This window comes from Magnolia sinica, chromosome 9 (assembly GCF_029962835.1).
Source record: "Magnolia sinica isolate HGM2019 chromosome 9, MsV1, whole genome shotgun sequence".
NCBI classification, from domain to species: domain Eukaryota; kingdom Viridiplantae; phylum Streptophyta; class Magnoliopsida; order Magnoliales; family Magnoliaceae; genus Magnolia; species Magnolia sinica.
In genome coordinates this window covers 52599176-52626704 of record NC_080581.1, presented here as the reverse complement: position 1 = coordinate 52626704, position 27529 = coordinate 52599176, and the positions used below count along the sequence as shown (strand labels likewise).

Below are 27529 nucleotides of genomic sequence, written 5' to 3'. Positions count from 1 at the left end.
GGTATGATTTGAACCGTCCATCTTGTAAGCGGGCCAAATCTGACCAAACCCCATCCGGATCCACATGCATTCACATGTGTGCATGCAAAAGATGTTAAGCCAAATAGGACCTACACGTGGATATTTTTCAAAAATGAAAAGCATGTCTTGCTACCACCAGGCTGGTGATCCGCGTGAAGAGGAATCCTGAAATCCCAACACTCCATTTAGACAGATCCCGATCGTCCATTCGCTGCTCCCGAGAGTAAGGGTTTCCAATAGAAAACCGACGACAAAGCTTTCTTCCCATTGGTCGTTCCTAGAAACCAAATGCCAGGATCAAATCCTGGCCACTCATTATCCATCCAAGGGCTGTGAGGGAGCTAGGACTGTTATAAGAAGGGAGAGAAAATCTCCCGTCTTTTTATAAAAACCCTAAAAATCAGTCGTCATATTCCATCTCCACACCCACCGGGGAAACACCTCTGGAGCTTCAATTTCAAGCCTTTACAAGCTCCATGGGGCTCATCCACATCATCCAGAAGCCTCAGCTCAAAGAAAATCACAATGGAGAAGAAATCGCCATTGGAGGAGCTTTCTTCCTCATTGAAGTCGTTAGTCACTGACCCTCATGGGAGTTGTAACCAGAAACCTGGTTGAGCCATTATATTGGCCACCTGATCATGGTGAAGTGACCAGTTGCTCGAGCTAAACCTGATCCAACATTTGTCCATAATCTGAGTTTGACTCAACCGAGTCGATACTGCAGTTCCAAGTTGGGCACGGATCTGTGTTGAGTCAGGCCTGCTCTAACGGTTGCTCCTGGATCTAGATCGAGTCCATTGCAGACTGTCCGTGTGGAGAAAGGAGGAGTCCACTCATGATCGTGCTGCAATGCACTGACCCGCTGCCGAGTCTAACCCAGCCGAGTCGACTCAGCTAGTTCCTGAGTTCGCCTAAGGATGTCTGGGTGTTGCTCCATCGAGTCCAATGATGTGAATCCCCCTCCTCTGACTCGTCAAGCCACTGCATGAGTCGTGCCATCAGCCGGAGGTGGGAGGTGTGGTGCAAACAGTTGTTGCATTCACTCCATCAATCGGGTGGGCCGCTGCAGCACCGTTGGTTGCTGTCAAGCTGGCTAGGCGAATCCTCTCGATTGAATTAGTCCTAGCTGACTCGAAACCCCTCGTCCGTTGAAGGTAAGCTTCGATTCAGAATCTACATTCCCACGTCCGAGCTGGCTTGATCTCGATCACCGTTCGGTCAAGTCGACTAGCTTTCCGCAACAGCAGGGAATGACGAAGTAAAAACTCCATTGTTTGGTATGGTGGGAGAGCTGAGTTCTACTCATGAATGACTTGCAGCAATGGACACACACCCTACCCGCTAGTCATGCCCCATGCCACAAGGAAATTAGCCTCAACCGAGTCACATCAGCTGAGTCAACTCGAGATTGGACTAACTCAGTTAGTTCATGTGTGTTTCAGTTTAAAAGCTGCTCAGTTTGACCCTAGGATTGCTAAGTCCGAACAAGGTCTAATCAGGTTGCATGCATCCCAGCTTGGCGGAGTTGAGGCAAATCTGGTGCAACAAGGACCTTGTTAATTCTGACTTCCCATCAAATTGAGTATGTCGGGTAAGTTCGTGGCTAGGTTGCCTTATGCCAAGGTTGCCCTGTGAGTAAGCAAAGGTAATAGTCCATAAATCTCGTTCTTGGAACCCATGTAGCTTCAAAATATCTAATTCGGGGAGATTATACTAACTAGGGTGACACGAAGCCTAAGGCGAAACAACCTCCTAGTAACATTTAATCAAGCAATGGTATTAGGTGATGACTTCTTCCCCTTGGGCTTTTTGCTTTCATGTTAGCTTAAGTGATAGTTCTATTTTAATTTCAATTTATAACTGATATTTCTATTTCATAATACTTGTGTTAGTTATTGGAATTCATTATCAAATTATATACTCAGCAGTTATCCTGTATAAAAACTTACACGTTGCACTTGAATATCTTCTCATACTTATGAATTGTTGTGGAACTTAAATTTCTACATTTATTAGTGGAAAACTTCACTTATATATGTACATCTAGACTGAGGATGTAACTTGATTGATTTTGATTATAATGGATTCTCGACCTAGTGGTCATTTTTGCCTAATGGATTAAATGGAGTTTCATTGTGGACTTACCATCTTGTGGGTCGTTGTGCCTGTGTGGCTATTGGGAATAATCTCTTTTATCGCATTCCTTAAAGGACTATTTGTCTTCTGTGGCTTTGATTTGATATTTACCCTTTGTCGCTATGATTTGATATGTGTCCTATGTAGCTTCGATTTGATTGTCCTATTGAAAAGAGCGAGCTCTCGATCTTGTTGAGGGGGTAAAAATAAATGCAGATAGCTGAAACAAATAGCAACCTCAAATGCAATAATATTGAGAGGTTGATACAAACGTTGTTCAAAAGACAACCTTACACCAAAAACCAAGGTTTATGATAGGACAACCTGATTTCTTAAACGCAGTAAGGATCAAAAACTTAAACCAATGCAAGGAACAATAGAAACAAATCTAGCTATTACAACATTCACCACAAATACATGAAATAAATACAGGCATTCACCACATACAAACCATATACATCATCACTATCCAAACTACAATAATTATAGTGGTTCGGTGTGTACACCAACTGTTCTAAAACAACCACACCTACTCCACTCCCAATAATCACAACCCACGTGATATTAGCTTTCACTATGAAAGAAGGTTTTTCAAGGTTCACCTTAAAACCTTTACAATTGTGTTTTCAATGGGCTACCACAATTAAAAACCTCACGCTAAGATTTTCAGGCTATATCAGTCAAAACCACAATAAAGATTTTCTGGCAATCTCAAAAACCAAAAGCTATAATTAAAAATACTTATCCGTAGAGTCTCTTTGAATGTAGCCTGGAAGAACTGCTTCTTGATGATGAAGATGTAAAATGTTCAATCACTCAAATGGAAGGGTTCTAGGTCTAATGATTTTTAAATTAAATCAACTTTGGGCTACTTTGATTCAATTTCTTAGATCTAAAAAAGGTTAGAACAGAATTCCCTTTTATCAAATCAGAATGAAGTAGTAAGAGATCAAGAAATTAGAAATCAAAAAAGCTATAAAAAGAATCTTAAATTACCCTATAATAGCTTAACAACCACGGGGACTTATCTCTCAAAGTGGTGGCTTGAATTGGCTTGGAATGAATGAAAAAAGCTGAGAAAAGTCCTCTATTTATAGGTTGAAAAATGGTTCCCTCGACTGATCTAAGGTTAGCCTCGACTGGTCTTGGGAGCAACCAAATTTTAAAAATTCTGGCACAATCGGATAAACCTGACCCTCGGCTGGTCGAGTGGGGCTTAAAATAGTTGCTAGAGTTTGAGTCGAGTCAGTCTCCATGAGCAGTCGAGTAGGATGCTCGACTGGTCGAGGACCCACCAGAAAAATCTAAAAATTTGAATTTAAACCTAGACTGGTCGAGAAAAACCTTAGACTAGTCGAGCTAGTGCCTGGACTAGTCGAATATTGAATAAGACTAGTCAAAGTAAAGCCTATAGAAAGCACAATGACCCATTTCAAATATGCAATATGAATGACCTAATCCTAAGGTCTTTTTAGGGTCATTTATACCTCAAATATTGAACATTGAACTTGTCGCTTTGGTAGATTCGGTAAATCTTCTTCTTGAAGTTCTTGAAGCTTGATCTTGTATACTTGAAACTTGAACATTTTCTTGACCATGAAGTGTACTTGAACTTGATCTTGAACTTGAAGTACCACTCGAACTTGGTCTTGAACTTGATCATGTACTTGAGCTTGGTCTTTGAACTTGAATATGAACTTTAACTTGTCCTATGAGCTTAATGAAGCACTTGAAGTTGATGTAGGACTTGAAGGTGAACTTTCCATCACTTGAAGAAGTCCATCATACCTAAGTGGTTTGTCACTACAAAATTTGACAATACATGGTGCTAGACATACAACATAGCACTTACACCTATGAGGCTTCAATTGCATATTTTTTCTAAGCTACTTGATGGATTATTTTTATATAACCTTGCGATTGTAAGTTCCACTTGTTAAACTATGATTGACCACTAGTTGAGGAGGTTACCATTAAATATCATAATATTGGAGTTTCATGAGCCAAGGGTGGTGGTATGAAACACTATGCCCGAGTTGTCAACTTATGCCGAGTGACAAACCCCCCATAGTGACCTTTAAGCTTTCTTAAATTAGTTGCTTCCATATTGGAATAATAATGGTTAGGCTAATCATGTATTCATGGCACTTAGTCGTTATTGGGTGCCTGGTTGACTGTTTGAAATATCAGTGCACTGTTAGAATGACCCTTTTTGCATTTTGAATGGGTCGACTGTTAGAAAGACTCATTCTCTTACATGAATGGACTGACTATTTAAAAGGTTCATTCTCTTATCATGAATGGGTCGAATGTTTGAAAGACCCATTCCCTTACATGAATGGACTGACTATTTGAAAGGTTCATTCTCTTACATGAATGGGTCGACTGTTTGAAAGATCCATTCTCTAGCAAAATGAATGAGCTTACTATTTGAAAAACCTATTCTTTTCCCTAAATGGACCGAATGTTTGAAAGGTTCATTCTCTTACATGAACGAGTCGACTATTTGAAAGATCCGTTCTCTTGCAAATTGAATGAGTCGACTGTTTGAAAGACCCATTCTTTTGCTTAAATGGACCAATTGTTTGAAAGGCCATTCTCTTATTGTGAATAGGTCGACTATTTGAAAGACCCATTTCCGTGCATGAATGAGTTGACTGTTTGAAAGGCACATTTTGAAAGGTCCATTCATTTGGCCAACTAGATGAGCATCCCCAGTTGATATGCATTCACACATCCATATATTTAAATAAAATCACATCATGAATTGTTTTATATGTTTTCTTGTTTAAAACTATGCTTAACTAATGCAGTGGTGTGATATCTTGGGGGAATTCACATTAAGCCGGCCACTCATCCCTTAAATATAAAAACGTATAGGTAGTGCAGGTGGTTTAAATGATCCTCATGTTCAAGCTGATGAGGAGCAAGGTACAAATACCAAGGATGTATGGTCGTATTTGACCAAGAGTAGCTGCATGATCTTATAGTTTAAGACTAGTTGCAATTTATTTTGTTTCGTATGTTAAATTATTTCATTTTGTAATTGTGAGTATTGAGACATTGGTTTCTACAAGCCTTATGGGCAGCTGCTCGTATATTCTAAATGTGTATGCAAATTTCCTTTATGCTTGATTTGTTAATTTTCCATTAACCTGCTAACTCTGAAAAAGAAAAGAAAAGAAAAAAAGATATAGTGTGTTCATACCAATTTCGGCCAATCATATTTAATTACGTGTGATCTGTACAGATACGCATGGTGTGCCCAGGATTTTCTGCGGATATGTACAGTGAATCCTAAAAAAATGGAATCATAACGTATCAATTGTAATCTAACATTACTGAAGCGGTCAAGAGGAGAAATGACCAAGCTCAGATGGTTATCTGACATAAGAGAGAGCGATCAAGTTTGCACGGTTGTGTAACAGGTGGCGAAAGGAGAGACAAGGGAAGCAAAACGTGGGAAGCATCCAAAAGCCAAGTAGTGGAGAACAATTATGATACCATCAGAACATGGGAAGGATCCAGAATAGCTTGATTAGAGCTATAAATAAAGGAAGATTACAGTAAAGCAAATCGTCTTATACCAAACCCAAACAAACCAAACATATCTTTCAATTTATCAGTCAACTTACATTCCATAGTGTAATCCTTTACTTTTTCTATTGAGTCAATTACATTTCTTACTGTAATCATTTACTTTTCCTCCTATTGATTTACATTCCTTAGCATAATCTGCAGTAGTAGTCTAATCTTTAGTTGTAATTGGAGCTACGCTGGCACGTTGAGCTTCATTCAATCATCAAAAGTGTGTCCTTCAGCAATTCACAGCGACCGACTATAAGGGTTTCTTTCTCATTCCATTTAATTTGCATTGAGAAGTCCTTTCATGCAAAAGGAAAAGGAGTAACCCATCATCAAAGGACGAACCCCACAGTCCTTTCATGCAGAAGGAAAAGGAGTAACCCATCATCAGAGGATGAACCCCACCCTCTGAATATCGCCAGATTCAATTTACACATTGAGCGAGTGGCGGAATAGGCGACCGATCTTGGTCATACACTACGTGTTTGCCTATCTTAGCGCTCGGGGTCATTGTTGTTCAGTTTGAATTGGAGCCGTAAATCCAATTATGGCACGTCCGCACACTATGTGAGAAAACAACGACGAACAATTTTCTGGCACGCCCAGTGGGACCCTATCTATTAACTACCAGTTTGAACTTTGCTGAAAATGCAGAGAAGAAGTGCCCGAATTGCTGGGGGCGACCCCTTAACGCCGACCGCGCCACCTCTAGGGGAGGACATGCAGGTCCATGTGCCTCCTGAGGCGTCAAATCCAAATACTAACCTAACCGAGAATCGGGATGGATCATCTACATCTTGAGCCGTACTTCCAAACGAGTTATCAGTGGTGCTTTAGGATGTTCAGATGAGCATCCAGATGGTGCATGAGTATGGAAGAGCCCAAGCTAAACAATTCCGCATCTAGGTCAAGACTACCAATCATTATATGGCCAGTCAGACTGAGGTCATGCAACGTTTGTTGGCTGTTATAACAGAGCGGGCACAGTTAGCACCACAACACATTGTTAATGGAAGGTCAGTCGGCAATGCAGCTCCATTACCACCTATACCACCGTTGCAACGTAATCCACCACCGATTCCTCCTGTGGATGTCAGGAACATGCCATCTCCCATGGAAGTTAAGAAACCTGAGCGGGAGGTCATGAATTTCACACCCGATAATAGGAATCATGGACCACTAGTTAGATTTAATCCACGATAGGGCCTCAAATTTCCTAACAATCTTAACTGATTTGGTCCGAATCATCCACCAGTTGAACCTTAGCGGTTTGACCGGGACTAGTTAGTAAAACTTGTTCAAGAGGTTGTTGGCCAAGTACTTGGTTGTAACACCATTCCTGTGTACCACAAGCCCTACCCTGAATGGGTAGCTCGGTAACATCCCTTACCGAGAAATTATAGACCAGAGCTTGCCCTGTTCTTGGGTGAACCTAGTCAATCGACCATTGAGCATGACGGATATTTCACGATGCAGTGTGGTGAATTGACTAACAATGATTACCCTAAATTACAATTGAGTGATTGACTAACAATGATTACCCTAAATTACAATTGTTCGATCACTCATTGACTGTTACAGCCTTCACCTAGTATTCAAACCAATAGCCATATTTAGTACACACTTGGCAGGAAATGGAAGAGAAATTACATGCTCAATTCTTCTTCAAAAACCAGGAGAGAACCATTACTAATCTTGCACAATTTCGACAATTGCCAAGGGAATCAAGCGAGAGTTATATCATGCGATTCAAGAGGGCAAAGAGCCGCTGTTAAGTGGTTACGACTAAGGCTGAATTTGTGCAACTCGCACAAGACGGACTAGCATATAAGCTCCATAAAAGTTCATAGGCACGGAGTTTATCGATTTATATAACCTAACTAAGAAGGTTTCTCGTTATGAAGAACTCCAACAGGAAGGCGCTAGGCAAATGAATTCATCATTGGGGACGTATTACAATGACCCTAATTACAAAATTGTGATTACCGAAGTAGTGGCTAAGAAGTCATTGGTATGTGCAGTATTGGTAAAAGTGGAATCGACCGCTTCCACCACATAAAAGGCTCAAAAGGTTTATACCTTTGATATTACCCGAGCCGGAAAAATATTTGATATCTTGTTGGCTGGAAAATTTATTAAAGTCCCTATCAACCATTAAATGCCTCCGACTGACAAATTACAGAGGGTCAAATACTGCAAATGGCATGGATCTCAATCACACTCAACTAACAAATGTGTTATTTTCTGGAACATCATTTAGAACCATATTAAGTGTGGACTGTTGAAGTTCCTAGAAAAGAATAAGGAAGCAATGCTAATCAACACTGATATGGAGGTGAACATGGTCATTGCCAATCTAAGGGACCATCCAAAGCTGAAGATTGATCTCAGCTCCAATGATCCACAGAGAATGTCCGGCCGACCTGTATAAGGACGTCACTGGATTCCTCGTCCTCAAGATGATCGGTCAGTCATTGTCCGAAGAAGACACCAAGGTCCTCAGATCTGCAACCGATGTGCTTGGGAAATTGTATCACGACCAAGGGATAACAATGACAATTTTGACCATTATCGACCGACACAATCAGCCCCCAATCACTGTTTGCGATGGGGAACTCCTTTGTCAAGGATGGTCAAACCTCCTACTACACGGGAGGAGATATGAAAATGGGTCATTCACCCAAAGTTCTCGGCGATACCAGAAGCTTTGACAAAGACCCGGAAATGCCAGTGGCAAAGACAAAGGGCTAGTGTGAGGAGAGAAGTGGAAGGGGAAGAAACACTCCTTCGACCAGAGGCTAAATTGCCCCATCCCTTTTGGAAGGTTCTTGCTTTTGATGAGAAATTGGTAGTAAAAACGGTCGAAGTTATGCTACCAGTTGCAACACAAAAGGACCCAAATACCCTTAACAACACGACTCGGTTGGAGGACCTCAAAGAGGAAGATAGTTGCGGTAACTTGTCAGATTATCTCAGCGAAGACTGCTTTCTGACAGAGGAGTGGCTAGCCAGCGAACTCTCGTCAACCGTAGACGTCCTAGAAAATTCCTCACCTATTAACCTTTCCGCCGAACCCGCGGCTAATGAATACCCTAGTCAGATTGAAGAAATTGGATTTAAAACACCAAGGGGCCAAAGTTCAAGTGGAAAATTTGTATTTGGTTTGTTGCCGCCAGTAATGTTTCATTGTAATATAGTTTTCACATTGCCATCCATCTTTTAGGCAAGGCCCACTCAACCAAACACAATGCCTAGAGATGTCGAGGAATATGCTTCTCTAGTAATCATACACTATGCTTCTTTCTAGTTGGAAGAAGGTAATGAAGATGAAACCAGGGTGGATAAGGCATCACATGTAAACACGCTCACCGTCACAGCCAGGAGTGCATCTGAAAGGTGATTATCGACAAAACCACTAGCGACATGACGCAACACCGTAAGCCGTTGTATATACTGGCCCATCTGAATGGATGCCCTATTACCAGAATTTTAGTTGATAATGGAGCCATAGTGAATTTATTACTAAAGAGAATGATGGGCAAGTTAGGAAAGACCACAGTTGATTTGTTTCCATCTGAAGTGACCGTTAGCAATTTCGCTAGCCACGTCATGAATACGCACGTTGTCTTACCGGTTGATCTAACCATGGGTACCAAGACAGTTTTGGCGTCATTTTTTGTGACAGATACTTCATCAAGCTACAATGCACTATTAGGAATGGATTGTATCCATTCTTTTGCATGTATCTCATCATCTCTCCATCAGTTCGTGATTTTTTGGAATTAGGACAAGGTCGAACTAGTCTTAGCCAATGATAAACCTTTATTGGCTACATCAAATGCTAATGAAGCTTATTACTGTGGAGGGGAGGTAAGGCCTATTAGACTCACTGGGAGGAATAAGTGCGGTCGTCCTACAGGGATCACAGTATAATAAAAAATAATAATAATAATAAATAAATAAATAAAATAAAATAAAAACCCAGATAGCATTGTGTAAGCCATCCCAGAAGTCACCCGAGCCAATGATGCTCGGTCGAAGGATATTGTCCTCTATCGGCTGACCTCTCACTATGTTATTGAAGAGGTCTCATAATTAGGACATCAAAGACCAAGGTATGTGGGGCCAACTTCATGGCCAGAATAAAAAGGCTTGAAGAAAGCCCGAAGGAAGCCGATGATAGTTGTTTTGTGAATCTGGCCGAATTAGAAAAATCAACCGAGGAAGACAGTTTTGGGTTTGAAGAACTCTCAGAAGAAAAAGAAGATGTTCGACCACAGGTCCAGGATCTGCCAGTCGAAATCAACAGATTAGGTAATATTATAAGAAATAAAGCACGATTAGTTGTACAAGGGTACACTTAAATTGAAGGGATTGACTATGATGAGACCTTTGTACCAGTTGCTCGACTTGAATCCATCAGGTTATTTATTTCCATTACATGCCATAAAAATTTCAAAACATACCAAATGGATGTCAAAAGTGCCTTTTTAAACCGTGACTTAAATGAGGAAGTTTTTGTAGAACAACCAAAAGGTTTTGAAGATCTCAAACTTCCTAATAATGTATACCACCTTAAAAAGGCTCTGTATGGCTTAAAACAAGCCCCGAGAGCATGGTATGAAAAACTAACCAAATTTCTGCTTAGTTAAAACTTTAAAATGTGAAGTGCTGATAAAACCCTATTTATCAAAAAATATAACGAAGATATATTGATTGTTCAAATATATGTAGATACTATTATCTATGGATCAACAAGTACTAACTTTTTCTCTAAGTTTGCAAATTCAATGAAAACAAATTTTGAAATTAGTATAGGTGGTGAACTAAGTCATTTCCTTGGTCTCCAAGTAAAACAGCTTAAAGATGGGATATTTATCTCTCAAACCAAATATGTGAAAATCTTGTAAAGAAATTTGGCTTTAAGAATGGTAAAAATTTTCAAACACCCATGACTACAACACTCAAAATGTCTAAAGATGATGCAGGTAAAAGTATTGACCCTCGTCTTTACCGTAGCATGAGTTGTACACAATGAACATCTAGGATACTCGGGAATTTTCTCCTCTAAATCTAAAGGATGGCTGGCCAAAAAATTAGCTATGGCTCGTCCTTTCACTGCTTTATGTGGCACATAATGCTAATCAAACTCAGATAAAGCCAACATCCGTTTACTGATTCAACCACTTAAAATTAGTCGTTTTAACATATACTTCACTAACTCGGTGATTGCTATTACATTTACTTTTTAAGCCAACAAATAATACCTCAATTTAGTAGCTACGAAGTACAATGACAAGCATAATTTCTCCATGGCCGAATACCATCTTTCAGCATTGAGTAACATCCGACTCAAATAGTAGACTTCCTACTCCTGCATGTCATCATCTTGTGCTAGGAAAGCTCCAATCGAACTTGTTGAGGCTACGATGTATAACCTGAGTGGTCGATTTTTTATAAGGGCATTAACAGAGGTGGCTTCATAAAATATTCCTTGATTCTATCGAAAGCCAGCTGGCATTCCGCTTCCCACACAAATTCGGTTCCCTGTTTTAATTTCAATAATGGAGAAAATATGTTAGTTTTACCTGCACAGTTGGATATAAACTGCCTCAAGAAATTGACATATCTCAAGAACTTTTATAATTCAACCTTGTTTTCTGGTGGTCATGCATTGATCACGGCCTGAGCCTTGTTCTGATCGACTTCAATCCCTCTTTGATGTACCAAGAATCCTAAGAAATTATTGGCTGAAACCCCGAATGTGCATTTTAAAGGGTTCATCTTTAATTTATGGAGCCTCATCCATTTAAAGGAGTTGCACAAGTGGGCCAGATGCTCGTCAGCATCGGTCAACTTGACTACCACATCGTCCACATGGACCTACATAAAGTGGCTGATCATATCATGGAAAATGGCATTCATTGCCCTTTGGTATGTGGCCCTAGCACTGTTCAACCCTAAGGGCATTACTACCCAACAATATGTTCCCAAAAGGCCCTGAACATCTAAATGTTGTTTTCGACACATTATCTAACGCTATATAGATTTGATTATATCCAAAATGCCCATCCAAGAAGGACACAATCCCGTGTCCAACGGCATGGGATATTTGTCTGTTAGCGTAGCTAGATTTAAATTTTCGAAGTCGATACAGACCTTAACTTATCATAATTTTTCATCACTAGGACCACATTTGACATCCATTCAACATATTTGATTGGTCAGATGAAACCGGTCTTTAAGAGTCACTCAATCTCCTCTTTGATCTTGAGAGTGACTTCGATCGTCATCCACCTAGCCGGTTGCTTATGCTGAAATTGTGGGTAAACCGCTACTCGTGAAGTAAGGAGATATGTCCAACCATCCTAGGGGGGTGAATAGGACTTTTCAAAATTAACTAATTCTTTTTGCAGGCACTTACTTCTAATTACATAAATAGAGAAATTTATACTAGAATAAGTGTATAAAAAAAATTAGGATAGTGATATACATTGTTGTGGCAAAATATCAAACATGTGTTGTGTAGGAATTAAGTAAAGTATGACAAATAGTTAATTAATACAAAACATGAAGTAAAGCATTTGACACATTACATGACGATATATAGTGGTTCAGCTATTTGCCTACTCCACTCTCGACTGACCCACTTTCTCCTAGAGTGTGCAAAATTTTACTATCCAATAGTTTAAATCAAGTTAACCATAAATCTTTACAACCTACACAAGGTTACCATAATTGCCTACATAAGGCACTTGATAAGCCCTACACAAGAACTACAAACCAATCTTACACAAGGACACTGTACGTACTCTCCCGTTGAAGGCCTACGAAATGACTTAGTGAGTTTGAGGAACGAGAAACTCTGAATCTCAATCCTACACAAGGAAAGGTCTTCAAACACAATGGACTTAGGGTACTTACCTAAAAGTGAGTAAACCCCATTCAGCACAACTGGTGAAGATCTTCTAGGTTGTTGAAGATTCTTGAGCTCCCTTGAACTACGACTAATCGTAGATGCTCCAATGTCGATGTTGAGGTTGGTAGGTCAGGGGTTTTGGGTAAATCCTATCTAGTTAATTATGGGTCCTTATGAGTTATAAGGGATTCCCCAAACTAAGCATTCAATGTATCCAACATAGAGATTTGCCTTTAAGATGAGTTGCTGGAACATCAATAAATGTAGGAGTTTATAGTTCAATCCAAGCAATAAGTTTCATAATGTTGCATTTAAGAAAGGATTGAATGATGAAGTCCTATGAGGAAAGAGGGTTGGAGAGGGTGTCTAATAACTCTAGCAATTTCTCTTTCAGAACTCTCTTGTTTTCTCACTAAAGAACCCTAGAATCAACCCTCCAGATTTATAGACAAAAATCCCAACGGATATAAAACAGGAAGAAAACTGACAAGTTTGATATCATCGAACCTTCTTCGATGTCATCGGAACCCTGCACAAAGATTTTCAAATAGGTGTTGGACAATTTTTGTTCGATGTCATCGAGTGCCCTTCAATGTCATCAAAGGAGAGCTTTGATGTCATCGAAGGATGACTCGATGCCATCGAGATTTTCATGAAGAATACTTTGAGGTTGCTGGACAATCAAGGGTCATTTACAATGCTTAAGTTTAAATTCCATTCTTGCCAGACTGATGATGAGCTTTTGCAATGTCATCAAGGTCATGTTCGATGTCATCGAAATTCAAATTTCGATGTCATCGGACTTGCTTCGATGACATCAAGAGTTTCATGTTTTTCTTTGTAAACTCTCTGGACCAACATGTCCCATCATTTACAATGTCATCGAAAATTATGTTTATCTTCAAAAGCTTGCTGGAGTGTTTTGAGTTATTTACGATGTCATCGAACATTAAGTTTCGATGTCATCGAACCTCCTTCAATGTCATCAACAGAAGCATAATTTTTAGTTGAACTTTCAACTCCAAAAGCTACAAGTTTAGGCCTTTTAACATACTTCCTAAGGGTCTTCCTAGATGGTTTTAGGCAAGTATGGACCATGATTAAGGAGTTTATTACCTGAGGGGGTTTCGTTAGGGTTGTGAGGCTTAGATTACCTTTGATATGTACTTTGATCCTCTCAACTTGATGAGTCTTCAAACTTGTAATCTTCTTCTGGGGCTCACTTGACTTTAAGACTCAACCTTCATGTTAATTGACAAACAATGGCACTTTCAATCTCCCCTTTTGTCAATTACGTGATAAAATACCTAACAAACCCTAAATACTCTATACGACTCAAGATTACAGAACCTGAAGATATAAATTACATTCCTTTACAAATAGGACAGTTACATAAGTGTTACTCAATGAATCATGACTTGAGTTGCTCCCCCTATCTTCCCACATCACCATTAACAACAAAAAGATATACGCATAATGGTGGTGGGAGTTATGTTTCTCCCCCTTCTTATCAGTGATTGGCAAAGGGATTAGCATTCATAACATTCAATCCTAAGAAGATATGGAATCACTAAAGTTGGAGAATTATAAACACACATGCATAGGGAGATAAACATCAAAAGTAGATGAATCATATGAAGAGGTGGGCATGTCTGACCCAATCTGGTGGATCCGACCCGATCCGACCAGATCCAACCCAATCCAAACCGAACCGAAGGCCTGAATCAGTGCGGTTCGAGTTAGATCGGTCAGATCTGACCGTTCATTGGATCGAGTTCGAATCATGGTCAATCCGGACCGATCCGAACCAAATGGATCCGATCCAGACCGATCCAATCTGATCCAAAGTGATTCAATGGTGAAAATCAATACTTCTACTTTTTCCTGTGGTACGATCCACTTGAGCTTTGGATATGCATCAATTTTGGGTTCAACCACTAAAATGATATGGAAAAACGAATGGACAGCGTGGATAAACCACATGCATTCACGATGGGCCCCAACAGAGTTTACTCGGCACGATAAAAGAGCCCAGCTCTAATAGCTGTTGTAGGTCCGTGTCGTGCAAAGACGAAAGATGAGTACTGATGCTCCTCGAGCTCCGAGTTGTACGGGTTCAATGGAGATCAAAGTTATATGGGCCCCAAAGTGATGTATTTATTATATCTACACCATTCATATATGTTTAGAGATCATTATAGAGCATTATCTAAAAAATGAATCATATCCAAAGATCATCTGGACCACACCACAAATAGCAGCATAGATAATGATTTTCACTTTTAAACAATTCGTAGGGCCCACCATAACGTTTATTTTCCATCTAATCTGCTCATAAGGTCACAAAGACCTGAATTAAGAGGAAAAACAAATTTCAAATTGATCCAAAACTTCTGTGACCCCAAAAAGGGTTTCAATGGTAGACGTTCAATCCCCCACTGCTTTTTTCAGTGTGGTCCACTTGATAGTTAGATCTATCTTATTTTTTGTCTTAAGCCTTAAGATGAGCTCGCCAAATGGATGGACGGTTTGGATATAACACATACCCCATGATCAGACCCACAGAACTTGCTGACTTCAATTAAGCAATGCACAGGCACAGCTGCACTTTCGTGCACAGCATGTCAGCACAGCTGCACTTTCGTGTTGTGCACGTCAACACAGCTGTGTAGACACATGTCGTGCAAAGACGACCTGTGTAGCATCTGTCTGCCTGAGTAGAGGTCAGCTAATCCCACGCGCTTGAATAGCCACTCCTGTACAAGTACCAACACGTGCAAATATTAGATGTGTACTAGATCCAAATCGTCCAATGGGTGGGCCCAAAGATGAACTCATAGAACCGATAATCAGGCCTTCTTTCTTATTAGTTAAGGAACAAGTCCGATGTCTTTTCAACGTTTGTTTAAGGATCCATTCTCATACATTTGATCCATCAGATAAGGTAAAATAAATCATTTATCGCATTTATATGTTGAGTCCCACCTAATGAATGGCTTGGATCTGTCATATTTATGCCTTGTTGATGCACGTGGACCGGGTCTAGTGTTGTAATACATGCGCGTGTGAGATTAGCCAAACCTTCGTATGAAGAATTTTGAAGTCGATAACGCATGAGGACGTGATAATGTCCTAATGCACCACAGCTGTGTAGACACGTGTCATGCAAAGACGAGCGGAGAGCGCCTCGAGCTCCGAGTTGTACAAACGGCTCAAATGAGATCAAAATTACATGAGCCCCACAATGATGTATTTATTATATCCATACCGTTTATCCATTTTTCGTGATCATTTTAGAGTATTTGAAAAAAAAAATCATATCTTAAGCTCAAACGGACCACACCGAAAATAACAGCGAGGATAATGATTTTCACCGTTAAAAAATTCGATCCAAATCATACCCAACCCGATCCGACTCAGTTTCCCTGACCAAGTCGGACTCAGTTCGAGTCAGGCCAACCGTGCATCCGATTGGTTCAAGTCAGATGTCCCGAACTCGATCCCGAATCGGATCAAGTTCGGGTCAACCAAAGTGGATTTCGGACCAAATCGAGTTGGACCCAATCCGATCTGACTCGGTCCGATGCCCAACTATAATATTACGTATAAGAGAAGTAGTGCAATAAAACAATCCATCATACTAGCAGCAATAGTCAAATAAGAGCCCAAGCTTAGCTATTTACCAATAATCCAAAATAAATAAGCATCCAAAAAAGATAGCCCAAGCATGGATATAGTATCCATTAGTATATAAGACCAACCATACCCATAAAAGATATCTATCTGAAATGCACTACAAGCTTGGGGCATCCAAAAAGATACATAAGCCCTAAACAAGACAACATGGCGCAGCATGGCTAAAGGACTGAAGACTATGAGGCAGGACCGTCCTCGCGCGGAACAATGTCGACATGGCCACAAGTAATATGATCAATGAGTCGTTGTGTCGTCCGTTGGATGGACATGATCATAAGCTCCATCCGGGATAGATGCTCGTCCTCACGGTCCAGGCGCTGAAGAATGTTATCTGCCCGATCACGATAACGCACGTGGCGCAATGTATGGGCAAAGTCAGGCGTACAAGGAACAAAAGTAGGTCAGTGCGGGGCATCATCCTCGTTCTGTATGTCTGTCACTGTAGCATCCTGATTAATTGTAGCATCAATGTCTGGAGTTGCAGAGGCACTCACGGTCGTAGGCAGCTCCTTAAGCCTCATCCTCTAGATATTGTCGTGCATTATTAGAGGTGGGTGGTAGCTTACACTCGCGGGATAGAAGACACATAAGATGTGGGAAGGGAATATAGGTCTTGCGAGTAGCCTAGACGACAATCGCTAGTTGGTGCAGGATGATAATTGGGAGACAGACAGAATCCAATCACGACACTGTAAAGGATGTCCAGCATGAACGGTGTCAGATCAACATGATTTGTACCATGAGGGTACACATTCATGCCGAAGATGGCATGGAGTACTTGGTACTGACTTGTCATGTCGATGGATTTGAGGGTGTTCTCGTCACGCCATGTTTTGTTCTTTCCATTGCACAAGAACCGTGTGATAGTGGACCAGACTGCAGGAGAGTCCGTGTCATGGCTCAGAAAGCCAACGGGGGACAATGGAACACCCAATAGGTGATGAGATCGGGGGTGACATGGGTGGTGGTCCCGTCAATGGTGACGTGGATGGAGGGGGGTCGAGAACCGGAGAATGGCAATATGACAAAAGGAGATAGATGAGTTCAGCGCTTGTCACACTGCCAAATGACAAGACCCTACTCCAGCCAACGGCTTTAAGTAGGGAGTCGATCCCATACGAGTGGACGTAATTGACATCGATTTGCCATTCGACTATGAGTTTACAGCGCAAAAAATTTTCCAACAATGGAGGGACGGTGGCGAGAGCGGCAGGGACAAATGACGGAGCTGCTGATTGGGATACCGAAGAAGTGGAAGGGGTGGCTTCCACTGGTGTCCCAGCCCAGGGATGGGTGGGTGCTACTAGAGCCCTAGGTTGTCTCGAGATGAGTTTCGTTGCCTTCTTTGTTCGAGACGACTCCCCTTGCAATGGTGCCTTACCCTTCGCCTTCGACATTTTGTGAATCGAAGGGAAACAAAAGATTTTCTAAGAAATACAAACCAAAAATGTGGATTTGACAAAAACCTAAAAGAAAATCGGAATGAAGAGGTGCAAAGGTTGTCTTACCATTATTCTTGAGTGACCTTCGGGTTGGGAGGATTTGAATGGAGAAAAATTGAGTTGGAGGAGAAAGACACGGTGTGGCGCAGGGAGGTCGTCACCGAGATGGACAGTGAATGGGGAAGAAAGATCGGTGCACCTGGTTTTTAAACGAAATCTCGATACTTCGATGTCATCGAAGTATCTTTGATGTCATTGAAGTTCAAAACTCGATGTCATTGAATGTCCTCCAACAACTCATCTTCCACGAGCACTTAAATGTCATCAAAGTGTCATCAAAGGTGACTTCGATGTCATCAAAGGTGACTTCGATGTCATCGTATCTCCCATCGAAGCCTAGACAGACTGCTTAAATTTTCAGTTTTTCTAGCATGCTTCAACTCAAAATTAGAGATGTACATAAATATCTACCTATTATGCAAGATTTGTACACTCAATTTAGGACATACAAAATTCATAAAAATAGCAAACAAAGATAAACAAACATATATTTACACAAAAATGTTTAATGAGGCCAAAAGTCCTCAGATATGACAATTAAAATAGGTGGGCTAATAATGAAACTAGATTGCACATACCCCAATAGATTTTTAGAGGTCTCCAAATCTATTGGTGTCCAACGGTTTTGTTAGTATATCAACAAGTTGTCACTTGGTAGGCACATAGTCCAACACAATGACATTTTCTTCAACAAGTTCATGGATAAAGTGGTGTTGGATGTCTATGTGCTTGGTTCTAGAGTGTTGAACTGGATTTTTTAAAATGTTGATGGCACTAGTATTATCATAAAATAGTGTCATTGTGCTCTCTTCAATCCCATAATCCAGCAACATTTGCTTCATCCAAAGAAGTTGTCCACAACAATTACCGGCCGCAATGTATTCGGTTGTGGCGGTAGATAGGGATATAGAGTTTTGTTTCTTACTATGCCAAGACACTAGAAATTTTCCAATTTAAAACAATCACCGCTGGTTGACTTGCGATCATTCGATATTACCAGCCCAATCGGCATCTGAATACCCTGTAATGGTAGTAGATGTGTCAAACGGGTACCATAGTCCAAAATTAGTAGACCCGGCCACATATCTAATAATTCTTTTAATAGCAGTTAAGTGTGATTCTTTGGGTTCAGCCTGGAATCCAAAGCATGCCCTTACACTAAATGAAATGGCAGGCCAACTCGTTGTAAGGTATAATAAGCTCCCTGTAAATTAATCTTTGATAGATCAAGGACACATGATATATTTAGGGTTGGAGTCATTTTGGCTGCCTCGAATGGGAATAGGCAGGAATTTTCTTTCCAACTAGAATTCGATTGTACTAACAATCAAGCTAAGTATGAAGCTATGATAATTGGCCTCGAATTGTTATTGGAATTACGAGTAAAAAAATGTGACCATTATTGGAGATTCGCAATTGGTACTAAACTAGATGAAAGGATTGTTTAAATGCACCAGTCCATCCTTATTACCATATTATGCCTTAGCGGTCCAGTTACTCGACCAATTTGAAGAGGTCAAATCGATGCATGTTATCAAGGAACATAACACGGATGCCAACAAGATGGCATAGTTGGCCACGGGACTTGAGGTCTTGAGGGGATTGATCGGTCAGTTCATTACTGTCCAGAGAAAATCCTTGCCTTCTATATTTCAGAGGGAGGACGTAATGGAAGTTTGTTAAGTGCTTATACTTAACCACAATTAAGATTGTCAAATTTCGTAGTTCTAAAAGGAGTACAAGCACCCATGAAGATACCCTTCGACAACTCATGATGACCTCGTAAAAACTCAATCAACATCTCAAGACTTTAAAGCCTTACTTGGTTCAAAAATCGGAACACTTTGTATGTGTCAATCATCAGGTAGTATTACTTTAGATTAACCCTAAGTTAGGTGTATTTCACATAATATCATGATAACATACTATTCTAAGTAAAAAACACTAGAGTTAGGCTAGCCCGACCTCATATTCGCCAGCCTAACTACCTTCGGCCAGCCTAACCTGTCCGCTCGGCCAGCCTAAAGGATATTCGGTCAAGTTTCCAGCGAGATAAGATTTCAGATCTCATTGAGATTCGGCCAGCCGAACTGGAGGTTCAACCAGCCAAAGTTCTGAAAGATTTCATCATGCGAAATCCGAAGATCTGTTAGAATGGTCAGCCGGATTTCCAATACCTTTTGGCTATAAATAAAGGCTTTCTCTCACTCTTTCAAAGAACGAAAAATACAAATCCATCTTCTCAAGAAAAGAGTGAAAGTCCAAGCCTCCTTAAGCTATTTGAGCGGTAATTCTTATATTTGATTTAGCTAATTCTATTCTCTTTATCAAGTTTGTTTAAACTGTTTTCATAGAGTAATCCATACTCTACTTGAGATTTAGATAATCGAATTTGTAGCATTAGGGTATTGTTCATTTCATCGAAAATATATTAGATCCCTACATTCTTTTTTGATTAAACACATACACGGCTTCATCTATATCTCAAGAAAGAAGATCGCTGCATTCAAAGCTACAATTACGTCTTCGACTCGCCAATTGAAGATAAGTACTGTTTTACTTTCATTTCTATTTGGGTTTTTCTGAGATAACTCGGAAATCTCAAAAATGTTGTTTTGTAGTAAGCCCGTGAAAATCACACGGTGGGTTTTGTTGTGGTGAGCTCGTGAAAATCACACAGACTGTATAAGGTTGTTAAGGTGAACTTATGAAAATCTTGAAAAATGAAAGCCAAAATTATGAGGGTAGTAATTTTGGAAGTGGAGTATTTAGGAGTGGAGTAGGTGTAGAGTTAAGCACCGAACCACTATAACTCCTTGCGCATTGTGGTGATTGATTTATTCTTTATATGCTTTCTTTGTAATTGATTTATTCTTTATATGTTTTCTTCGTGATTGATTGTCTCTTGCTAAGTTTGATATTTTGATCTCAAACACGTCATAAAATAAGGTTGTCTTGCCTAAATCTTTTAGGTAAAGGTTGTCCTACGAACTATTTGATATCAAAAAAATCAATACTTTAAGCAATTGAGTATGTTTGTTTTATTATTCCGCAATGTATCAAAATATTTTGTATTGTCATCCCCCTCTAGGACATCTATAGCGCGTCCTTTCAAGTGGTATCAAAGCAGGTTGCCCTTTTTGGGATTAACATCCTAGAGCTAGATCCAGAGCTATTGGAATATCAAATTTCAATAGTCTATCCATTTCCAAGCGACCTCCCCTTCCAAGCGACCTCCCTTTGATAGCTCAAACTACTCTTATTGGAAAGCAATGATGAAGATTTTCCTCAAGTCCATTGATGAAAGTGTCTAGCAAGCCACTATGACCCAATGGATCCCTCCTATGATGAAAGTAATAGCTGAAAATGAAACCACGTCTATGAAAGAAATCACATACTTTTTGGATGACAACTCAAAAAAGTGAAAGTAGTGCAAATGCAAAAGCCGTTAATGCTATTACTTGTGTTTTATCACTAGATGAATTTAAAAGAATCATTTCTTGTGATACATCAAAACAAGCATAGGACATTCTCAAAATGACACATGAAAGGACTAACATTGTCAAAAAGTCTAAGATTCAAATCCTCACAATGAAGTTTGAGAAAATCCATATGGAAGAAAATGAGTCATTGATGGACTTCTATACAAAACTAAATGACATTGTTAGCTCTATGTGGGGTCTTAGAGAAAAAGTCTATGAAAGCAAGGTATGTGCAAAAATACTACGATCACTTCCTAATAGGTTCAATTCAAAAGTTACTGCTATTCAAGAATTGAGGGATACTGATGCTACGAAGGTTGAGGAATTACTTGGATCTCTACAAACTCTTGAGCTGAATTTTAAACCTTCTAAAAACAAGTCCATAGCCCTTAAATCTTATAAATCTAAATCTAAATCCAAAGACAGAGATTCTGAAAATGATGAGAATGAGAATGATATGGCTATGTTGGCTAAAAAGTTTTATAAAATTTTTTAAAATAAAAATAGATCAGATCTTCAAAAACCTTTTGACAAAAGAAAAGGAAACTTAAATGTTTGGAAATCAAAATCTAAAGACACCCAATGCTTTAACTGTTCTGAATTTGGGCATGTAGCTTCAAAATGTCCTAAGAAGGATAAATCTAGAAGAAGAGGCATGATTGCAACTTGGGATGAGTCATCAAAATCTAAATCCAATTCAGAAACTGACGAATCAGACCAAGAAACCGAGAAAGATCAAAAGGTCTTCATGATCATAGCTAGAATCACTTCCTCAAATGAATGTGAAACTTCTGACTATGAAACAACTAGAAGTGATTCTGAAAATAAAGATGATCTTCAAATCGCTTATGATGCCCTATATAAATAAAGTTGTAAGATTGCGGCTAAACTGAAAATTTAAAAAGAAAACTTTGTTAAATTGAAATTAGAACTTGAAAAATCAGTTTTGAAAAAAAATCTCATTTTTCTGATTGTTTTAAGAAAACAAAACTAAATTTAAATTTGAAATTTTCTAAAATTTAAAATCTCAAAACTGAAAATGAGAATTTAAAATTAGAATTTACTTCCCTTGAGACTTTAAAAAATACTTAGATATACACACAAGGAAACTAGAAACTTGAAAAATTATTAACTGCATCTCGCGAAAGTAGTGACAAATCTGTTATGGGATATATCAAAGGTCACACAAAAAAATCTAAAAATTCTGCTCCCTATTTGTAAAAGGTGGGTCTTCAAAGTTTAAAGGAGATATATAAAGGAAGTAAAGAAGAATGAAAAATCCTTTCAAACGTCTTCTAATTCAAAACATAATGCCAACTACCATAAAAATCAAAGGAGAAATAATAATCCTCCTCTAGCAGATAAGATAGTGGACTTGCTCAAAGAGTTCTTGAAATCCAACTCTAAAAATAACAAAGTAGAAACAAGAAAAACTCTTACTCCCAAACACAGCAAATAGTAAGAGATCCTCCTAAACCCAAAACTATAATGAAATGGGTTCCAAAAGATAAGTGTCTTATTATCCACACAGCTTTCAAAGCAAGTAGTCATTCAAGATGGTACCTGGATAGTGGATGTTCTAGAAACATGACAGGTAATAAGAAGATTCTATCAGACATCAATCAAATCGATGACGGCTCAGTTACATTTGGAGATGATAGCAACTACAAGATCATCGGAAGAGGTAATGTAAAACTTCCAAATCTACCTATCTTTAAAGATGTACACTATATATTGAAGGTTCAAAACATAATTTGCTGAGCATATCTCAAATCTGTGATAATAGTCATTGTGTAAAATTTTCAGATCACGGATGTGAGATAATCAACAATCAATGTCATATAATACTAAATGGTCGAAGAACCTCTAAAAAATGCTATATCATTGATGACTGTTGTTTTACAAATCATTCTTGTTACATGGTCCAAACAGATGAAACTGAACTTTGGCATCAACGTCTTAGACATGTAAACTATAAAGACATATATAAATTAAGCAAAAGAGATCATCTATGTGGTCTACCCAAATTGAAATGGGTCGAAAATAAAGTATGTGGTGCCTATCAAATAAGCAAACAAATTAGGAGTAGTCACAAAAAGATGAACTCTGTAGCCACTACTAGACTACTTGAACTACTCCACATGGACTTAGTTAGACCAACTTGAACAGAGAGTAAAGGCTAAAAGAAATATTTTCTAGTTATAGTAGATGATTACACTAGATATTCATGGGTAGCCTTCTTTAGAGAAAAGTCGGATGCTTTTGACGAAGTGAAAAAGTTAATTAAACGCATCCAAACTGAAAAAAGACTGTATGTAATTAGAATAAGAAGTGACCATGGTACTAAATTTGAAAATAGCAATTTTAAGAAGTACTGTAATGACCATGGAATATTATATAACTTTTCTATTCCTAAAACTCCTTAGCAAAATGGCATTGCTAAGAGGAAAAACAGAGTTATTCAAGATATAGCTAGTGTTATGCTAAATAATCTAAAATTAGCTAAAAATTATAGGCTGAAGCTGTTAATACTGCTTGTTATACTAGTAATCGTGTTTACATAAGAGCAAACAAAAATAAAACAGCTTATGAACTTTGGTTTGATAAAAAAACCCTCTGTTAAATATTTTCGCACTTTTGGAAGCAAATGCTTCATTTTACGAGACTGGCAAAATCTGGGAAATTTTGAAACTAAAAGTGATAAGAGAATATTTTTAGGATACGCTCTATACAGTCAAGCATATCGTGTCCTAAATAAAAGAACTGGGGTGATAGAAGAATCTATAAATGTTGTTATTGATGATTAAACTGTCACACCCAAACTTAATCAAAATGATGAAATAACTGTTATCAATCAATCTATACCATCATCAAAGTCAGATTTAACTGAGCTAAGATTAGTCAAGGATCATTCAACTAATCAAATACTTGATAACCCTCATAATGGTGTTCAAACCAGAAGACAGTTGAAAAACATATGTAATTATGTTTGCTTCACTTCCTAGATAGAACTGACTAATGTAAATAAAGCCTTAGCAAATGAAAGTTGGATTATAGCCATGCAAGATTAATTAAATCAGTTTGTAAGAAACAATGTGTGGTATTTGGTTCCTAGACCTTCTGACAAACATGTTATTGGAACTAAATGGATTTTCAAAAATAAAACTGATGAACTGGAAAATATTATTAGAAATAAGGAACGACTGGTTGAGCAAGGTTACACACATATTGAAGTAATTGACTATGATGAAACCTTTGCTCTAGTTGCTCGCCTTGAGTTTATCAGATTGTTTATTTCCACCGCATGCCATAAAAAATTCAAAATATACCAAATGGATGTCAAAAAGTTCCTTCTTAAATAGTGACTTAAACAAGGAAGTTTATGTTGAACAACCTAATGGCTTTGAAAATCTCAAACTTCCTAATAATGTATACCGTCTTAAAAAGGCTCTATATGGTTTAAAACAAGCCCCAAGAGCATGGTATGAAAAACTGACTAAATTTCTTTTTAGTCAAAATTTTAAAATGGGGAGTGTAGCTCAAACTCTATTTATCAAAAAATGTAATGAAGACGTGTTGATTGTTCAGATATATGTATATGATATTATTTACGAATCAACTTATATTGACCTCTCCTCTAAGTTTGCAGATTTAATGATATCAGAATTCAAAATGAGTATGGTTGGTGGGCTAAATTATTTCATTGGTCTTCAAGTCAAACAGCTCAAAGATGGAATATTTATCTCTCAAACCAAATATGTTATGAATCTAGTAAAAAGATTTGGTTTTGAGAATGGTAAAAACTTTCAGACACCCATGAGTACAATACTTAAACTATCTAAAGATTATTCAGGTAAAAGTGTTGATCCCCGTCTTTACCGTAGCATGATTGGTAGCCTATTGTATTTAACTGCTAGCAGATCTGATATTTCTTTCAGCGCCGGCTTATGTGCTAGATATCAATTTAATCCTAAAGAATCTCATTTGTCTTCGGTTAAAAGAATAATCAGATATATTGCTAGCACAACTGATTTAGGATTATGGTACAAATTGCTGCATATATTGATGCTAATTGGGTAGGAAATGTGGATGACAAAAAATTCACAAGTGGTGGATGCTTTTACATTGGAAATTGCCTAGTTTCTTTGATGAGCAAGAGGTGAAACTCAATGTCATTATCCACTGCAGAAGATGAATATATTGCGGCAGGGAATGCATGCACGCAACTAATGTGAATGAAATGTATGTTAGCATATTATGGTATTGATCAAGACACTATGAATTTATACCGTGACAATACCAGTGTTATAAACATATCCAAAAATCCTATTCAACATTCTTGCACAAAACACATCGACATACGATATCAATATATTCGAGAATTAGTTAAAAACAAGACTGTCATGCTAGAATACATTAACACTGAGAAACAGCTTGTAAACATTCTGACAAAACTGTTAAACAGTGTCAGATTCTCCAATTCAAAAAATGATATTGGATTATACTGCATTACTTGATTGCATTTTGTTTATTTTTCATATATATATATATATATATATGGAAATCTTTTGGCCAGCCCATAGCTGACCAACTGGTTCGGCTAGCCGAGCACCCACTTGGGCTAGCCGAATCGGGGGCGGATTGAACAGAAAGGGGGGAAAACCCCAAATTGCTCATTTCCACTTATTCTTTGGCTCGTCGGTGCTTCCTTCAGCCAACCCATCTCCATAATCCTCTTGTAAGTGATTTATTTGTTATTTTCTTCTAAACTTAAGTGTATTTTATTTGCAAATCTTGTATTTTCTTTAAATCTAGAATCCTTATTTTTGTGGGTTTTCTTTAAAAAATTGATCTACTCAAACCCATCACCCACTTTACTATTCCTTGTTCATTTTCTTCCATGGAACAGCGGATTAAATGAACGGTTTGTAGAACACATTTCGATTCCTCATCCCGCTTCGTTCCCCGGGTTGTGTGGTCCATACACGCACCAGAGGATAATCCGGAGAATGTACAGGATTTCCACTCTCGGAGAATTATTATTAAGCGAACAGTTAATGTTGATCACATCGCTCGATATGGTTTTGTTGAACTACTCTCTAAGATAGGATGAGAGAAGATTTTTAAATGGGGCGGGGTGACTTATTGGTCCATTGCACAAGGGATGTTTAATGAAGTTTATACAGAAAATTTATCATTTAATATTCAATTTCTAGAAGAAACTATCACCATCACACCCTCCATCATATCAACCATTATGGACATTGAGATGGTGGATAACGGGTTACCCAAGCACCTCTTTTTGAAGATATGTACACTTTAGAAAGAACTATTATTACACAGGTGCTATGTGGATTTAATCCAAAATGGAAGTCTGTTAACTCTCTCCCTACTTATAATTTACTTCCAAACTACCATATTCTTCATCGCATTATTACATCTAATGTTTATCCAAGGGCTAGGAATAAGACTGATTTTACTCCCTTCATGATACATATTTATGTGTTCTATTGCATCCAGTATTCGTATTTGTTTTCCATCTTTAATATCGTATTTGATTATTTAGTATTGTTTCCATCCTCGTCACGATTCCATTCCTCTTGCATTCCTTATGACTTCCCTTCCTTTGCGATTCAATGTTCAAATTCCTGCAATCAAAGCACCGGAATCCGAACTTCCCTTTGGTAATGCAAACTTGAACATGATGACGTTAGATATAAGGCCTAAGCAGCAAGGCAATCAGGAAGAGGATCATGCAAGCGATATCAACATGGATGACATTTTTGCAGACTTGGAAGATTCTGCTAATTCAAATGATTCAGATTTCCAGCCTTCGCAATTTTCTAAAAGGTTGGAGAGTTTAGAGAGAAAGGTGGACGCCTTGCAAGCATCCCAGGATTTATTACTTCAAACTCGAAAACAACATATGAAGTGCATGAAAAAGTATTTTCATCGATTTAATCGAAATCTAAAAATCAATGATCCTGAGATGCTTGCACCGTCCTCCTCTGGTTCTGATTGATAATTTTGCTTATGGTCTGTAATAACTATTATTCTCTCTTTGGATTTCATGCACTCCTTCATGGCTTTTCTTTAAGCACATTTGGATAATTGTCTTTATTTGTTTTGGATGATTTTATCACTAATATTAAATGACCTTCTATCCTTATGTTATATATCCTTGA

At 38.6% G+C, this 27529-nt stretch overlaps 1 protein-coding gene across 5 annotated transcripts in view; it reads right to left on the bottom strand.

Annotated features, from left to right (window-relative positions):
• Window positions 1-27529, bottom strand: part of LOC131255437 (ankyrin repeat domain-containing protein EMB506, chloroplastic) — an 86644-nt gene that overhangs the window by 42356 nt on the left and 16759 nt on the right. The window contains exon 8 of one of the 5 annotated variants that reach the window (XM_058256151.1): window positions 22990-23008. The exons of the other annotated variants lie outside the window; for them this stretch is intronic. The gene's annotated coding sequence lies outside the window, so the exon portion shown is untranslated. Of the gene's footprint in view, window positions 1-22989; window positions 23009-27529 lie in introns of those variants that run through there. 5 annotated transcript variants of the gene reach the window in all.